Below are 15,068 nucleotides of genomic sequence, written 5' to 3'. Positions count from 1 at the left end.
TATTCGTCTCAACATCTTGTCGAATCCGGTCTTACAAATCTGGTGTACCATAGACCGCCGCATCCCTGCACGTTCGTCTGTGTGAAAGGACCCATGAATACACGAACGTCCAGAAAGGGCTTGAAATGTCGTGTGATGTGGTTGGTGCCTGTGAGGGTACTTGGTTCGGTATACCCGTGCTGCCTCTCGACTGTTTCCGTCAGCTTGGCCGTACACAACCACCATCTCAGCTTGTTTCCGACTTGAATACCAGACCATTCTGCTGCTTACAGTACACTGCGTCAATTACACAGCCTGCATCACACAAATGGAACACATGGCACGTCGCCAGAGCACCTATCATCCGTCAACGCTATCTACCGTGACAAAGATGTGTTTCCGGACATACGTTCATAGGACCTTTCTTCCTCCATTTACAGTCAGAAATCTCGTTAACTAATCAATATTTCCTTCGTGTTACAACAATAATTAGTCAACTAGACATATTCTGAAGGGATAGACATTGCCGTCTTGAAAACTGATTTCTCTTCCTCACTCTCGTAGGTTAGTCTAAGACGGCATACCCTTATCTCTGAGTGGTCGCAGTCTCGAGCGGGAAATGCACATCAAACGTCTGTCTCCAGAACAGCCTCTCAGGAATATTAGATGTACAGCAACGTGTACGTGGTTCTCTAAAGATCTTTGTAGAATGAGAATAACTGTCGATGTCACCACTGAAAAGAACTGGAGATTTACTCTCGAGCCCTGCACGTATGTTACTTTAGATAAATGCAAACATTTTTCTGTGAACTGTTCGTGCAGTTACAGGGCAGCTAGGTCAGTGACACCCATATCTGCAGGTAGCTGATTCGATGCGGCGCATCTGACTCGTCTACCTCCCCCGCAAATGTATTGATCAGCAGTTGTTATCCATGAAGGATTTTTCACTAACTTAAACTTATTCCACTACTAAACAAGAAAGTAGGATCTACTTTTCACGCCTGTTTCGAGGCTTGCAATTCCTGCACGTGCGAGACATTTACCTACGACGTTTTAAAACGGTAGCTAGACTTGGATATGTGACCAAGTCGTACATACTACGAGCCCATCATTTTACCTACTACTAATATTAATATATTATACGATCCCAGAAAACACTTTATTTTACTTAAACACTGGTTATGGTATGGTCACGAAATTTTTCCACCCTGCAGTGGAGCGAGCGCTGATATGAACGTTCCTGGCAGATTAAAACGGTGTGAGTAAATCATGTCTCCACAATATGCTTTCTTCAAAACGTGTTAGGCCCGCAAGTTTCGCACAAGAACTGCTGTGCAGTTTGAAAGGCATAAGACGAGGTACTGACAGGAGTAAAGCTGTGAGGAGGGGTCGTGAATCGTCTTTGGCTAGCTCAGTTAGTAAAGCACTTGCCCAAAATAGGCAAAGGTCCCGAGTTCGAATCTCCATTCGGATCATTTAGATATTTTTTCGCCTGTTTCAGCAACTGTTTCTGAAGAATACCAATGTGAAGAAATAGGACACTAGTTGCGTTAAAAATTGTTTTTTAACGCAACTAGTGTGCTATTTGTTCACATCGGATATCTTGTTATTCCATTCACACCGCTACCCTCAAGCGCAATTGGACTTCTTCTTTGTACCATCTATACTTGCTTCACACAGTCAAAGAGATAGACTGGACATGATGAAAGCTCAAAAAGTAGTGATACTCCTTTACATAGTGAAAGTAAAATTACGTTCTACTACAGTTTCAAAAGAGCAACTTCAAATCTTTATCGAAAATTTCGAATAAAAGATAATACAAAATGAAAATATAGGCACTCGGTACTGCCATTTCGATATCGATATATCTATAGAAAAGATATTGCCATTATACAGGGTGGTCCACTGATCGTGACCGGGCCAAATATCTTACGAAATAAGAGTCAAACGGAAAAACTACAAAGAACGAAACTTGTCTAGTTTGAAGGGGGAAAGCACATGGCGCTATGGTTGGCCCGCTAGATGCCGCTGCCATAGGTCAAACGGACATCAACTGCGTTTTTTTTTAAATAGGAACCTCCATTTTTATTACATATTCGCGTAGTACGTAAAGAAATATGAATGTTTTAGTTGGACCACTTTTTTCGCTTTGTGATAGATGGCGCTGTAATAGTCACAAACACATGACTCACAATTTTAGACGAACAGTTGGTAACACGATGGTTTTTTAAATTAAAATACAGAACGTAGATACGTTTGAACATTTTATTTCGGTTGTTCCAATGTGATACATTTACCTTTGTGAACTTATCATTTCTGGGAACGCATGCTGTTACAGCGTGATTACCTGTAAATACCACATTAATGCAATAAATGCTCAAAATGATGTCCGTCAACCTCAATGCATTTGGCAATACATGTAACGACATTCCTCTCAACAGCGAGTAGTTCGCCTTCCGTAAAGTGCGTAGATGCATTGGCAATGCGCTGACGCATGTTGCCACGCTTTGTCGGTGGATCACGATAGTAAATATCCTTCAACTTTCCCCACAGAAAGAAATCTGGGGACATCAGATCCGGTGAACGTGCGGGCCATGGTATGGTGCTTCGACGACCGATCTACCTGTCATGAAATATGCTATTCAGTACCGCTTCAACCGCACGCTAGCTATGTGCCGGACATCCATCATGTTGGAAGTACATCGCCATTCTGTCATGCAGTGAAACATCTTGTAGTAACATCGGTAGAACATTACGTAGGAAATCAGCATACACTGCACCATTTAGATTGCCATCGATAAAATGGGGGCCAATTATCCTTCCTCCCATTGTGCCGCACCATGCATTAACCCGCCAACGTCGCTGATGTTCCACTTGTCGCAGCCATCGTCGATTTTCCGTTGGCCAATAGTGCACATTATGCCGGTTTACGTTACCGCTGTTGGTGAATGACGCTTCGTCGCTAAATAGAACGCGTGCAAAAAATCTGTCATCGTCCCGTAATTTCTCTTGTGCCCAGTGGCAGAACTGTACACGACGTTCAAAGTCGTCGCCATGTAATTCCTGGTGCATAGAAATATGGTACGGGTGCAATCGATGTTGATGTAGCATTCTCAACAGCGGCGTTTTTGAGATTCCCGATTCTCGAGCAATCTGTTTGTTACTGATGTGCGGATTAGCCGCGACAGCAACTAAAACACCTACTTGGGCATCATCATTTGTTGCAGGTCGTGGTTGATGTTTCACATTTGGCTGAACACTTCCTGTTTCCTTAAATAACGTATCTATCCGGCGAACGGTCCGGACACTTGGATGATGTCGTCCAGGATACCGAGCAGCATAAATACACTCCTGGAAATTGAAATAAGAACACCGTGAATTCATTGTCCCAGGAAGGGGAAACTTTATTGACACATTCCTGGGGTCAGATACATCACATGATCACACTGACAGAACCACAGGCACATAGACACAGGCAACAGAGCATGCACAATGTCGGCACTAGTACAGTGTATATCCACCTTTCGCAGCAATGCAGGCTGCTATTCTCCCATGGAGACGATCGTAGAGATGCTGGATGTAGTCCTGTGGAACGGCTTGCCATGCCATTTCCACCTGGCGCCTCAGTTGGACCAGCGTTCGTGCTGGACGTGCAGACCGCGTGAGACGACGCGTCATCCAGTCCCAAACATGCTCAATGGGGGACAGATCCGGAGATCTTGCTGGCCAGGGTAGTTGACTTACACCTTCTAGAGCACGTTGGGTGGCACGGGATACATGCGGACGTGCATTGTCCTGTTGGAACAGCAAGTTCCCTTGCCGGTCTAGGAATGGTAGAACGATGGGTTCGATGACGGTTTGGATGTACCGTGCACTATTCAGTGTCCCCTCGACGATCACCAGTGGTGTACGGCCAGTGTTGGAGATCGCTCCCCACACCATGATGCCGGGTGTTGGCCCTGTGTGCCTCGGTCGTATGCAGTCCTAATTGTGGCGCTCACCTGCACGGCGCCAAACACGCATACGACCATCATTGGCACCAAGGCAGAAACGACTCTCATCGTTGAAGACGACACGTCTCCATTCGTCCCTCCATTCACGCCTGTCGTGACACCACTGGAGGCGGGCTGCACGATGTTGGGGCGTGAGCGGAAGACGGCCTAACGGTGAGCGGGACCGTAGCCCAGCTTCATGGAGACGGTTGCGAATGGTCCTCGCCGATACCCCAGGAGCAACAGTGTCCCTAATTTGCTGGGGAGTGGCGGTGCGGTCCCCTACGGCACTGCGTAGGATCCTACGGTCTTGGCGTGCATCCGTGCGTCGCTGCGGTCCGGTCCCAGGTCGACGGGCACGTGCACCTTCCGCCGACCACTGGCGACAACATCGATGTACTATGGAGACCTCACGCCCCACGTGTTGAGCAATTCGGCGGTACGTCCACCCGGCCTCCCGCATGCCCACTATACGCCCTCGCTCAAAGTCCGTCAACTGCACATACGGTTCACGTCCACGCTGTCGCGGCATGCTACCAGTGTTAAAGACTGCGATGGAGCTCCGTATGCCACGGCAAACTGGCTGACACTGACGGCGGGGGTGCACAAATGCTGCGCAGCTAGCGCCATTCGACGGCCAACACCGCGGTTCCTGGTGTGTCCGCTGTGCCGTGCGTGTGATCATTGCTTGTACAGCCCTCTCGCAGTGTCCGGAGCAAGTATGGTGGGTCTGACACACCGGTGTCAATGTGTTCTTTTTTCCATTTCCAGGAGTGTAGCACAGGCCCGTTGGGCAGTTTGATCACAATAGCCATACATCAACACGATATCGACCTTTTCCGCAGTTGGTAAACGTTCCATTTTAACACGGGTAATGTATCACGAAGTAAATACCGTCCGCACTGGCGAAATGTTTTTTTTTTTTCTTTATTGTATTTCAATTCCCCATCGGGGCGGGCTGGCAGCAGCATAGGCGCTGCTCTTCAGCCGAAAGACATAGAACAAAACAATAGAAGACATTTAAAAACAGCAAAGGAGAGAATAAAGTGAACATAGATATAAAAAAGGGGGAACATCATGGAAGGCAATAGACAAAAAACGGGGTGACTGTAAAATGGAGATAAAAAACTGTTTAAAAGTAGCACACACAAAGGCCACACACTGCGATGGTTAAAAGAACACAAGGCACAGTATGACAGGAGCATAAAGGTAGCGACAGATGGCATAGCACATAACGTAACACTGACGGCGAACCTCAAGGCAGTACACAATTAAAATCACACCTCTTGACGCACACGAGAAACAGCGCTAAACACAACAGTGATGATGATCAGTACAGAGGATCTGCCAGGCGCTAGGAGATGAGGGAGACCTGAAGAAGGGAGGGAGGGGAAGAGATGGGGGAGGGGAGCGGGGGGCGCGTGGAAGAGGGCCAGGTAGGGAGGGATGTGGGAAGGAGAGAGGCAAGTATGGGGTGCAGGGTCTCAGGGGAGGGGTGGACGGAGGAAAATCCGCTCTGGGAGAAGGAGGAAAGAGGAAAAGGGGGCCCTGGGGAGGGGGGGGGGGGTGGGGAACAAGGCCAGGTTATAGTTGGAAGGAAGGGTAGATGTCACGGCGAAGTTCGTCATCCGGGAGGGGGAGGCGTTGGAAATTGCCCTGATGAAGGAGATGGAGGGTGTGGAGGTGGAGAGAGGGAGGGATACAGTGATAGAGGTGCGGCAACAGGCGGGGGGGTGGAGAGGAAGGAGGAAACCAGAGGGTGGGGTTGATGAAGCCTGCAAACAATGGAAAGGATGTGGAGATGTTGGAGGAACAGGAGGAGGTGGGGGAAGGGGATCAGTTCATACAGGAGCCATGTGGGGGAAGGAAGGTGGATACGGAAGGCAAGGCGGAGCACATGGCGTTCAAGGATTTGGAGGGCCTTGTAAAAGCGGGTGGGGGCGGAGATCCAGGCGACGCTGGCATAACAGAGGATAGGACGGATGAGGGATTTGTAGGTGTGGAGGATGGTATAAGGATGCAATCCCCATGTCCGGCCAGGCAGGAGTTTCAGCAGGCGGAGGCGGGAATGGGCTTTCCGCTGGATGGTCAGGAGATGAGGGGTCCAGGTGAGGTGTCGGTCAAGGGTGAGGCCAAGGTATTTCAGGGTGGGGGTGAGTTGGATAGGACGACCATAAAGGGTGAGGTAGAAATCATGGAGGCGAAAGGAGCGAGTGGTGCAGCCTATGATGATTGCCTGGGTTTTGGAGGGGTTGAGACGGAGGAAACACTGATTACACCAAGTGGTGAACTGGTTAAGGTGGGTTTGGAGGGTACGTTGAGACCGTTGAAGGGTAGGATAAAGAGCCAGGAAGGCGGTGTCATCAGCATATTGGAGAAGGTGGACTGGTGGGGGTGGCTTGGGCATATCAGCTGTATACAAGAGATAAAGGAGAGGGGAGAGGACAGAACCCTGGGGGATGCCAGCCGTGGGATAAAAGATACGGGAGTTGGTGTTGTGGAGGGCGACATAGGAAGGACGGTGTGAGAGGAAGGAAGCGACCAGAGGGACAAAACTGATAGGCAGGGCGTAGGTTTGGAGTTTAAAGAGGAGACTGGGATGCCATACACGGTCATAGGCATTTTGGAGGTCAAGGGAAACAAAAATGGCAGAGCGACGGGAGTTGAGCTGGAGGGACAGAAGGTGAACAAGGATGAGGAGTTGGTCGTCAGCAGAGAAGGAGGGTCGGAAGCCACACTGGGTAAGGGGGAGGAGGTGGTGTTGAGCAAGGTGCTGATGGATACGGTGGGAGAGGATGGATTCAAGGACCTTACTGAAGACGGAGGTGAGGCAGATGGGACGATAGGAAGAGGCGGCAGAAGGGGGTTTGTTGGGTTTGAGGAATAAGAGGATGCGGGTCAGGGTAGAAGCCAGTAGAGAGGACGACATTATAGAGATGGGCGAGGACAGTCAGGAAGGAATAGGGGCTTTCGCGAAGGTGACGGTAGGTGACACAGTCGTGACCAGGGGCCGTGTTGAGTTTGGGCCGGAGGATAAGTTTAATGTCTTGTGCTGTGATGGGAGTGTTGACGTCGGAGGGGGGCAACTGCCCCAAGTACTGGAGACTAGGAGCAAGTGGAGCGACCGAGGTATCGGCACGTTCCATGACTGTGGGGAAAAGAGAATAATCAAAGTGGGGATCATCGGGGATGGAGAAGACCTTGGAAAGGTGGGAAGCGAAGTGGTTGGCCTTACTGAGATTGTCAGGAAGGGGGCGATCGTTATGGAGAAGGGGGTAGGGGGGGAGCGGAAAGGGAACCAGTAAGACGGTGGAAGGCGGACCAGTACTTGGAGGAGTTGATAGGGAGGGTGGCGTTGAGTTGCGTGCAGGTCTGGCGCCAGTCGCGGCGTTTCGTTGCTGTAATAAGGTTCCGTACGTGTCGCTGTATTTGCCGGTGGCGTTGGAGTGTATCCCTGTCACGAGTGCGCAGGAAGGAGCGATAGAGGCGGCGGGATTCATGGAGGAGGAGGACAGCCCACGGAGGGAGAGTGGGACGGTGTGGTTGGATGGTTTTAGTAGGAACATGGGCCTCCACGGCGTCAGTAATTACCTTCTGAAGGAAGGACGAGGCGTGGATGATGTCGTCAGGATGGCGATAGGTAAGAGGGTGGCTTTCGACCTGGGTCGAGATGGAATCCCGGTAGGCATCTTAGTTGGCACGGCGATAGTCATGGACGACCTTGGGAGGGGGTGCAGGGTGCGGAGCCGGAGGGGGGCGTTGAGCAGACCTTATGGTGAGAAGGATAGGGAGGTGTTCGCTACCTGTGGGGTCAAGGACGGCGACAGCGATACGTCCAAGGAGGTTGGCGGAGGCAATGACAACATTGGGGGTGGTGTCACTTTTGGGTCAGGTGTGCTGGGGAAGGGGGACAAGGTCACCTTGGATTGTGGAGAGGAACTGATGCTACCGCCGAAGGGCAGCAGGAGTGTGGCTATGGATGTTGAGGTCGGCAGCAATCACATAGGTGGAGAAGGTGTGGTCAGTGTGTGAGATGAAGTCATAAGGAAGAGGAGCAGTGGAGCAGACATAGATGGTAGCACAGGTAATGGTGAGGGAGGGGAAGAAGACACTAAGGATAAGGTGTTCAGTGGGGTCATTGAGGAGAGGTTGTGGCCGGACGGGGATATGCTTAAGGTGGCCAATCGCGACTCCACCCTGCGCACGAGGACCAGGAGCGTCAGTGCGGTGGAAGATATAGGGGGAGGTGCAGATAGAATGGTGGGGCTGGAGAAAGGTTTCGTTCAAGAGGAAGGCGTCGACCTGGTGGTGAGAGAGGGTGTGCATGAGGAGGTATTTGTTGGAGTGGAAGGAGCGTATGTTCTGGAAGAGGATGCGAGACTCGTGCCGCGCCATGACGGGAAGGAGGGGGGGGGGGAAGAGAGGGAAGGGAAGAGACTTAAACCTTAAACTAGGGTGTCAAGGCGGGTGAAGGTGAAGTGGGCTTGGTTGTGGGAGTAAGTGGCGAAGGTGTTCAGGTGGAAAACAGAGCGAGCAGCAAGGGAGATTTGTTGGAAGGTGTGGGGGCGCTGAAAAGGGTGAATGTTTTGGAGTACAACGGTAATGAACCGGATGACGTCCTCGGCCGTGGGGGGTGGACGGAGGAAATTGTTGGGATGGACAGGGGGATCGACGGGACGAACTGGGACTGTAAGTTCAGGGGTGGCTGGAGGGGGTTTAGCTTTACACTTGTGGGAGTATGTGGGATGGGGGCCATTGCAGGTATTACAGGAAGGAGGAGCAGCGAGGTTGGGGCAGTTCTTGAGAAAGTGGGAGGCCTTGCAATGGGGACAGGTGGGGGGGGTTTTTGCAGTTGGGAGTCAGGTGGTCATTGTACATCAGGCACCGCTGACAACGGTAGGATTGGGGAGGGGATTTGGAGGATTCAACAGGGTGGCGACGGTGGTATATCAGGGCACCCTGGGTGAGGAGATGGTCTATGGATGGGGCGGACTCAGAGAATACCCGCATGAGATAGGTGGGACCAGAGGCATTGTGGATATGGTGGACAGAGCGGATTTCCAAGTCCGGATGGGAGTTCAGTTCTACCAACACTTCATCCTCTGTGATCACCGGGCTGAGCTTGGTGATCACAGCGGTGTAGGTGGGGGGGGGGGGGGGGGGGCGACGGGGAGGCTGGGGCTGACGGGGAGTGGAAGCAGGAAGGAAGGGTGTCAAAGAGGCGTGGGGGCCAAACATTACTCGTGGGAGTTTGCGCAGGAGGTCTGTGTGAAAGGATGGGGACGGGGACTTGATAAGGACTGAGTCCCTGCGGGGAATGAGTTGGGAGATGGGAGCACCAGGTATGTACTTTCGTATTTCCTTGGTGAGAGTACGAGCGTCGAGGAACTTAGGATCGGGAGTCGACAGGACAAAGGTGTGGAGGGTGGGGGCCAAGGTATGGGTGGCAGGAGGAGGGGTGGTGTCCATGGTGATGGCAGGGGGAGGGGGAGGTGGTGTTGATTTTTTGTGGGAAGTGGCGGGAGCAGAGTCGGTAAGGACGCGCTTGTGGGGTTTTTTGGAGACTGGAGGCTGGGAGGAGGGGAGAGGGACAGGGAGGAGAGGGAGGTGGCGGGTGTCAGATCCCTGTGGCGTAGTGGAGGCACCGGGAGAAGCAGCTGGTTCAGTGGTGGCGATGGTGGCTCGGCGCGACGTGATGCGTGCGGGAGACGCAGATGACGAAGCGACGGGGTCGGTGAGAGAGGGGAAGCCAACCACCTGAGGGGCGGCAGCAGAGGCGGCAACAGAGGCGTACGTGAGGGCGGGGGTAGTAGTGGGAGTTGTTGAGGGTGTGGAGGCTGGAGGAAGGGTGTAGAGGTGTGAGTATACAGCAGGGGTGGAGATAGGGGGATGGGCAAGTGGGGGAAGGGAAGGGGAGGTGGAAGGAGGGAGGCCAGGGGCGGCACTCCAGGAAGTGACTGTGGGAGAGGGGGAGGGGGAGGTGTAGATGACAGTGGAGGTGGGAGTACTCATTGCAAACGAACGGCGACGGACAGACGGACGTGCAGCAGGCGGCGGCGGCGGCGGCGGCGGCGTCGGCGATGGTCGGCGGCGAACAGACGGACGAACAGCAGGCGGCGGCGGCGGCGGCGGCAGTGGTTACGACGACGGCGATGGACAGCGAGCAGGCAGGCGGACGGACGAACGAACGAACGAACGAACAGCGATAGCAGCAAGCGGCGGGCAGACAAACAGACAGACAGACAAACACAATCTTCGAAGACGGAGATTCCACCCTGAGAGTAGCCCAGGCTTTGCAATCTGACGCTTTCGAAGGAGGGGATCCAACCCTCTAGATGCGAAATGTTACGTGATACCACGTACTTATACGTTTGTGACTATTACGGCGCCCTCTATCACAAAGCGAAAAAAGTGGTCCAACTAAAACATTCATATTTCTTTACGTACTACACGAATATGTATGGGGGTTCCTATTAAAAAAAAAAACGCAGTTAATATCCGTTTGACCTATGGCAGTGCCATCTAGCGGGCAAACCATAGCGCCATCTGGTTTCCCCCTTCAAGCTAGACGAGTTCCGTTCTTTGTAGTTTTTACGTTTGATGCTTATTTTGTGAGATATTGGGCTGGTCACTATCAATGGACCACCCCGTATATCGACATTTTTGGAGAAAACATCTATGTATCGATATTTTATCAACATTCCTAACTCCTACGCGCAGTAATAATGTGTCGAGTAATAAGACCCCACCCCATCGTCATATGCGTAGTGTAGCCATTTGTCACTGTGTAAGAGCTGCTGGAGCATATGCGCTTCTGCTGTAGATCTGTGCGCTGCGCCGTGCGCCCTCCGTTGTGAAACCTCTCCTCATGAATAGGAGATTGATCGTCTTCAGACGGTAGACTCTTGGTACGACGCCTGGTACGTAGATCACGAAGTTTTTCTGTGGCAGCCGTCGGAGCAAAATCTATCTGGAAGCTGCCGTCCCGATTGATTAGGGACACAGAAAGTCGTATTAGCACTGATACATTGATGATGTAGCTCCTGAAGTTTGAAGTATCGGTCAAATTTTTGTTTCATTATATTTCATCGAATGACGAGTAGAAATATAGTGTTCGACCGCAGCGGACTTCTTGGCTAGGAGGAAGCGAGTATGCCGTAAGGTTCCACGGGAACAGTGCGCGTCATTTGCCCTATATTACATGATGAGTAGGTAGTTGAGCTGGCCAATAAAGACAATCAGACGTCTACAAAAAGATAACACATTAATAAATTTCTTTACAATATGTACACTTAATAACTGAGGTAAACTCAACTTCTATCGCAACAGGTCCTTCTATGGTATTGAATTACACAGAGTGAATCACCCAAACCTTGCACCGCAAATATTGTGGTAATGGAATATGCTATTGGTGTGCGGTTTTCACAGAATGGATTGGTAGTCAGGGGCTCGTAGTGTTAGCCAATCAACAGAGTAAAATAATACTTAGAAAGTGTATTTTTTGCGCAAACATACACTTTTTAAGTGGTGCAATACCTATCGACATTAACAAACTAAAAGTAGTGTAAATTAGAATGTCTGTGGCATTTGTAACTAGAGCCTAGTTCGAGTCATCTACGAGATATCATACTGTGCAAAGTTGTGTAACCTCCCCCTCACTTATCGACCTTAATGACAGTGAAAAATTCAACCGCGTGTACCTAATGGAAATTTGGGAAAAGCAATCGTCACCGAAGTTAATCTGTCGGTAAAGAGGGAGGAAGGGTTACATCTAAATGAAAGGAAAAATGCAAATGAAATTGTTGGAAATTAATTTTGAAAAAGGGTAAAGTTAATAAAGAAAGTAAATGTGCGGTCGTTACGTTAACAATTAACTAGCGTTAATTAGATATTTGACATTTGGGGAAAATTACGATCGCCAGTCCTATGGACAACTACTGTAATAACTGGAAAAGAAAGGTTAATGCACATATAATTAGCACTAAAAGCGCGGCAACTGAAGGTTGACACGTGTTGTGAGAAAACTGAATGTTTGTCAGAAGTAATAAATTTCGCTACACTCTGACTTAATTTAGCAAAAGGATTAATCAAAACGGAAAATTGAAAGTTAATTTAGTGACTGAAATTAATAGTGAACTTTGTTTCTGAAGCACTACGATATTAAATAAAATAAGGTTAGCCTTGGGCTACCTCAACAATCATCTCAAAGACAACTTTAATCTACGCAATTTATATATAAATAAGAGATTTATCTTTGAACTTGAATTAAATGATTTTGAACATTTAACAATAGTAAAATTTAGTACATACCAAGCTGAGCTGCAGTCACAGGTAAGCTAAAATGTGGTAACAAAACTCGCACTCTTAATTTGTGCTTGTGTAATCTAAATATAATACTGTTTGGTTATGGGAGCCAGTTATGAATACTTTAACTGAACTTTGAAATTAAAGCAGTGAAATGGAATGATATTACTTTAATGCTGGCGTTTGAATTTCAAGGACACTCGGGTTCATTTCGGAAAAGGAAGGGACCCCGCTTGGTAATGCAATTGGGACAATGAGCAACAAAGGTTCATGCTAGGTTGCTGTATTTTTGTGATGCAAATGGAACAGTTTGAAAAGCTGAGGTCTGCCATACAGTTCTAAAACTTTACGTGCTTCCAGTCTTCCTTGTTGGTTGATTGAAGGTTTGAAGTCGTCGATCAAGGAGGTGGCGAGAATCACTTATTGCCGGTCGTCGCTGTTGCAGAAGCTGTGGCGCGCCTACTTCGCGACACGGTCACCAGGAGAAACGGGCTCTTGATGTGTCCCAGCTAATGCTTCCCGTCCGCAACACCGTGTCAGAAACTGTGATAGCAAGTCGAGCGCAATTACATGCTGCCAAACCCCGAAAGCGCGGCAACTCGCGGGAGCGTCACACAACACACCTGCTCCAGTGCCCTACTCCAGCCAGACTCTGCTCTGCCCGCGCTCCACGCGACAGAGCCAACACTATCAAAGATCCTAAACACTTTGGTTCTCCACACGACCTACCGATGTAATCATATTTTCAGGTAACAAAATAAGGAAAAAAATTTATAGTACAATAGATGGAAATAGGAGGATATGCATTTCCGGCGTTAGAGTTGCCACACCGACATTTGTTTGTGCCACTCAACGTGCGTAGTTGCTATGTACGATGTTTTTATGTTCACTTACAGGGAATTTGTGTGTTCCTTGAGTGCATTGCGACTTGCTGGTCAGTTAGTGTGTGACAGTACAAGCAGAAGGTCGTGAGTAGACTATTGGATTTACCAATGCACAAAAGGCCGACATGCTCATGGTGTGTTGAGAGTGTAAGAAGAACGCAATTCGTTCTCGTGCGGTGTATGAGGCAAGATACCCCAATAGACGTCAACCATCTCGGCAGTTATTTATCAACCTCTTCAACCAGTTACGTAAAAGTGGTAGTGTAACACCTAGACAACGTAGCAGAAGGAAAAAACTGACAACAGAAGAGGGAGAAATTAACGTTTACGCTGCTGTTGCAATTGATCTGCACATTAGCTCCCGCGCAATCACACGTGTGAGTCAGGCAAGTAAGTGTCTTAAGCATTCTCCACCTACAGTGGTTCCATCGGTTTAACATCTCTCTCCATCAGGAGCTGCATGGAAGCGACTATGAGAATGTTGTTGACACTTTTAAATGAGCATTAAGACACGATACTCCAGATGTATGATGTACCTTGTTCGGTGATGAAGCCACATTTACCAATCACGGCCAGGTAAACCACCGAAACACGCGCTATTAATCTGTTGACAATCCCATTTGGCTTCGTCAGGTAGAACATCAGAGTCCACGGAGTGTAAACGTGTGGTGTGAGATAGTGAACCATCAGCTCATAGTCTCGTTTTTCACAAACGGAACACCGAACGCTCACAAGTATAGCAACCTTCTAACAGGCCATCTTCCACGGCTGCTAGAAAACGTTCCTCTGCAGACTTGGAGGAACCTGTGGTACCATCATGATGGTTATCCAGCCCATAGTGCACGGAGTACTACAGCAGGTCTTCACGAATTGTTTCCAAAATGTTGGACTGGACTCAGGGAACCTGTACCTTGGCTGGGCCGTTCCCCGGAATTGACGCCTTTAGACTTTTTTCTGTGGGAAAAGCAGAAAGACGCTATCTACAAGGACATACCAACTACACCCGATGACATGCAACGATGTATTACTGCAGCCTGCTCGGACATCTCCGCTGAAATGCTAGCACGAGTGCAGCAGTCGTTCCACACAAGACTGGAAGCGTTTATTGCCGCTGCCGGTGGTCATTTTGAACACAACCTGCGACTGTCAGTTGCCTCTACTGGTTACTAGTCAGAATCCACGGAACTGGTGTATGAACTCGTGTTGTTCTTTAGTGTGTGCTTCCACACGTATTGTACAAGTGTCGGTGTGTGAACTTTTCTAAATACGATATCTCGTAAACGATTCGCTCTAGAATCCCGCAACAGACGCACATACTAATTTACCCTAATTTAATTTGTTAATGTCAACAGACATTCTTCCATTTAAAAAGTGTATATTTGCACAAAAATGCACTTTCTAAATATTATTATAATCTTTTGATTGGCTAACAATGCGAATCCCTGCCTACTAATCCATTCTATGAAAACCGCACATTAATAGCACTTTCCATTTCCGCAATATTCGCGGTGCAAGTTTTAGGTGATTCACCCTGTATACAATAAGAGTAGTTCTTGGTAGAAAAAGTCTTCAGTGCAGATGCAATCTGAATAATCTTCTTAATAGAAGTAATGCTTACAAGGTAAACTCCCCATCGCACCCCTCTCAGATGTGATGGTAAAGTGGCTCCTTGGATATCCCGTCATAAACTGAACACAGATCAAGCATGAAAACAGGAAGAAGATGTGAACTGTGAAAAAAGAAGTAAAACAGAAACAGTGTTCGGTTCAAGCTTAAGATGTGCAACATGGAGTGAATTCCAAGGCCACGGCGACGTAGTTGTATGGTCACGGTGCTAGGGTGCCAATCGGGGCCGGCACGGTAGCTCAGCGTATTCGGTCAGAGGGATGGTCGCCTTTTTAATAAAAAA

At 49.1% G+C, this 15,068-nt stretch overlaps 1 protein-coding gene across 1 annotated transcript in view; it reads right to left on the bottom strand.

The window, feature by feature from the left end:
* Positions 1-15,068, bottom strand: part of LOC124722067 (solute carrier family 28 member 3-like) — a 398,190-nt gene that overhangs the window by 200,758 nt on the left and 182,364 nt on the right. The gene's annotated exons all lie outside the window — the stretch shown is intronic.

Source organism: Schistocerca piceifrons, chromosome X (assembly GCF_021461385.2).
Source record: "Schistocerca piceifrons isolate TAMUIC-IGC-003096 chromosome X, iqSchPice1.1, whole genome shotgun sequence".
In the NCBI taxonomy this organism is placed as follows: domain Eukaryota; kingdom Metazoa; phylum Arthropoda; class Insecta; order Orthoptera; family Acrididae; genus Schistocerca; species Schistocerca piceifrons.
Note: the sequence above shows the minus strand (reverse complement) of the source record. Positions and strands in the feature narration are given on the sequence as shown.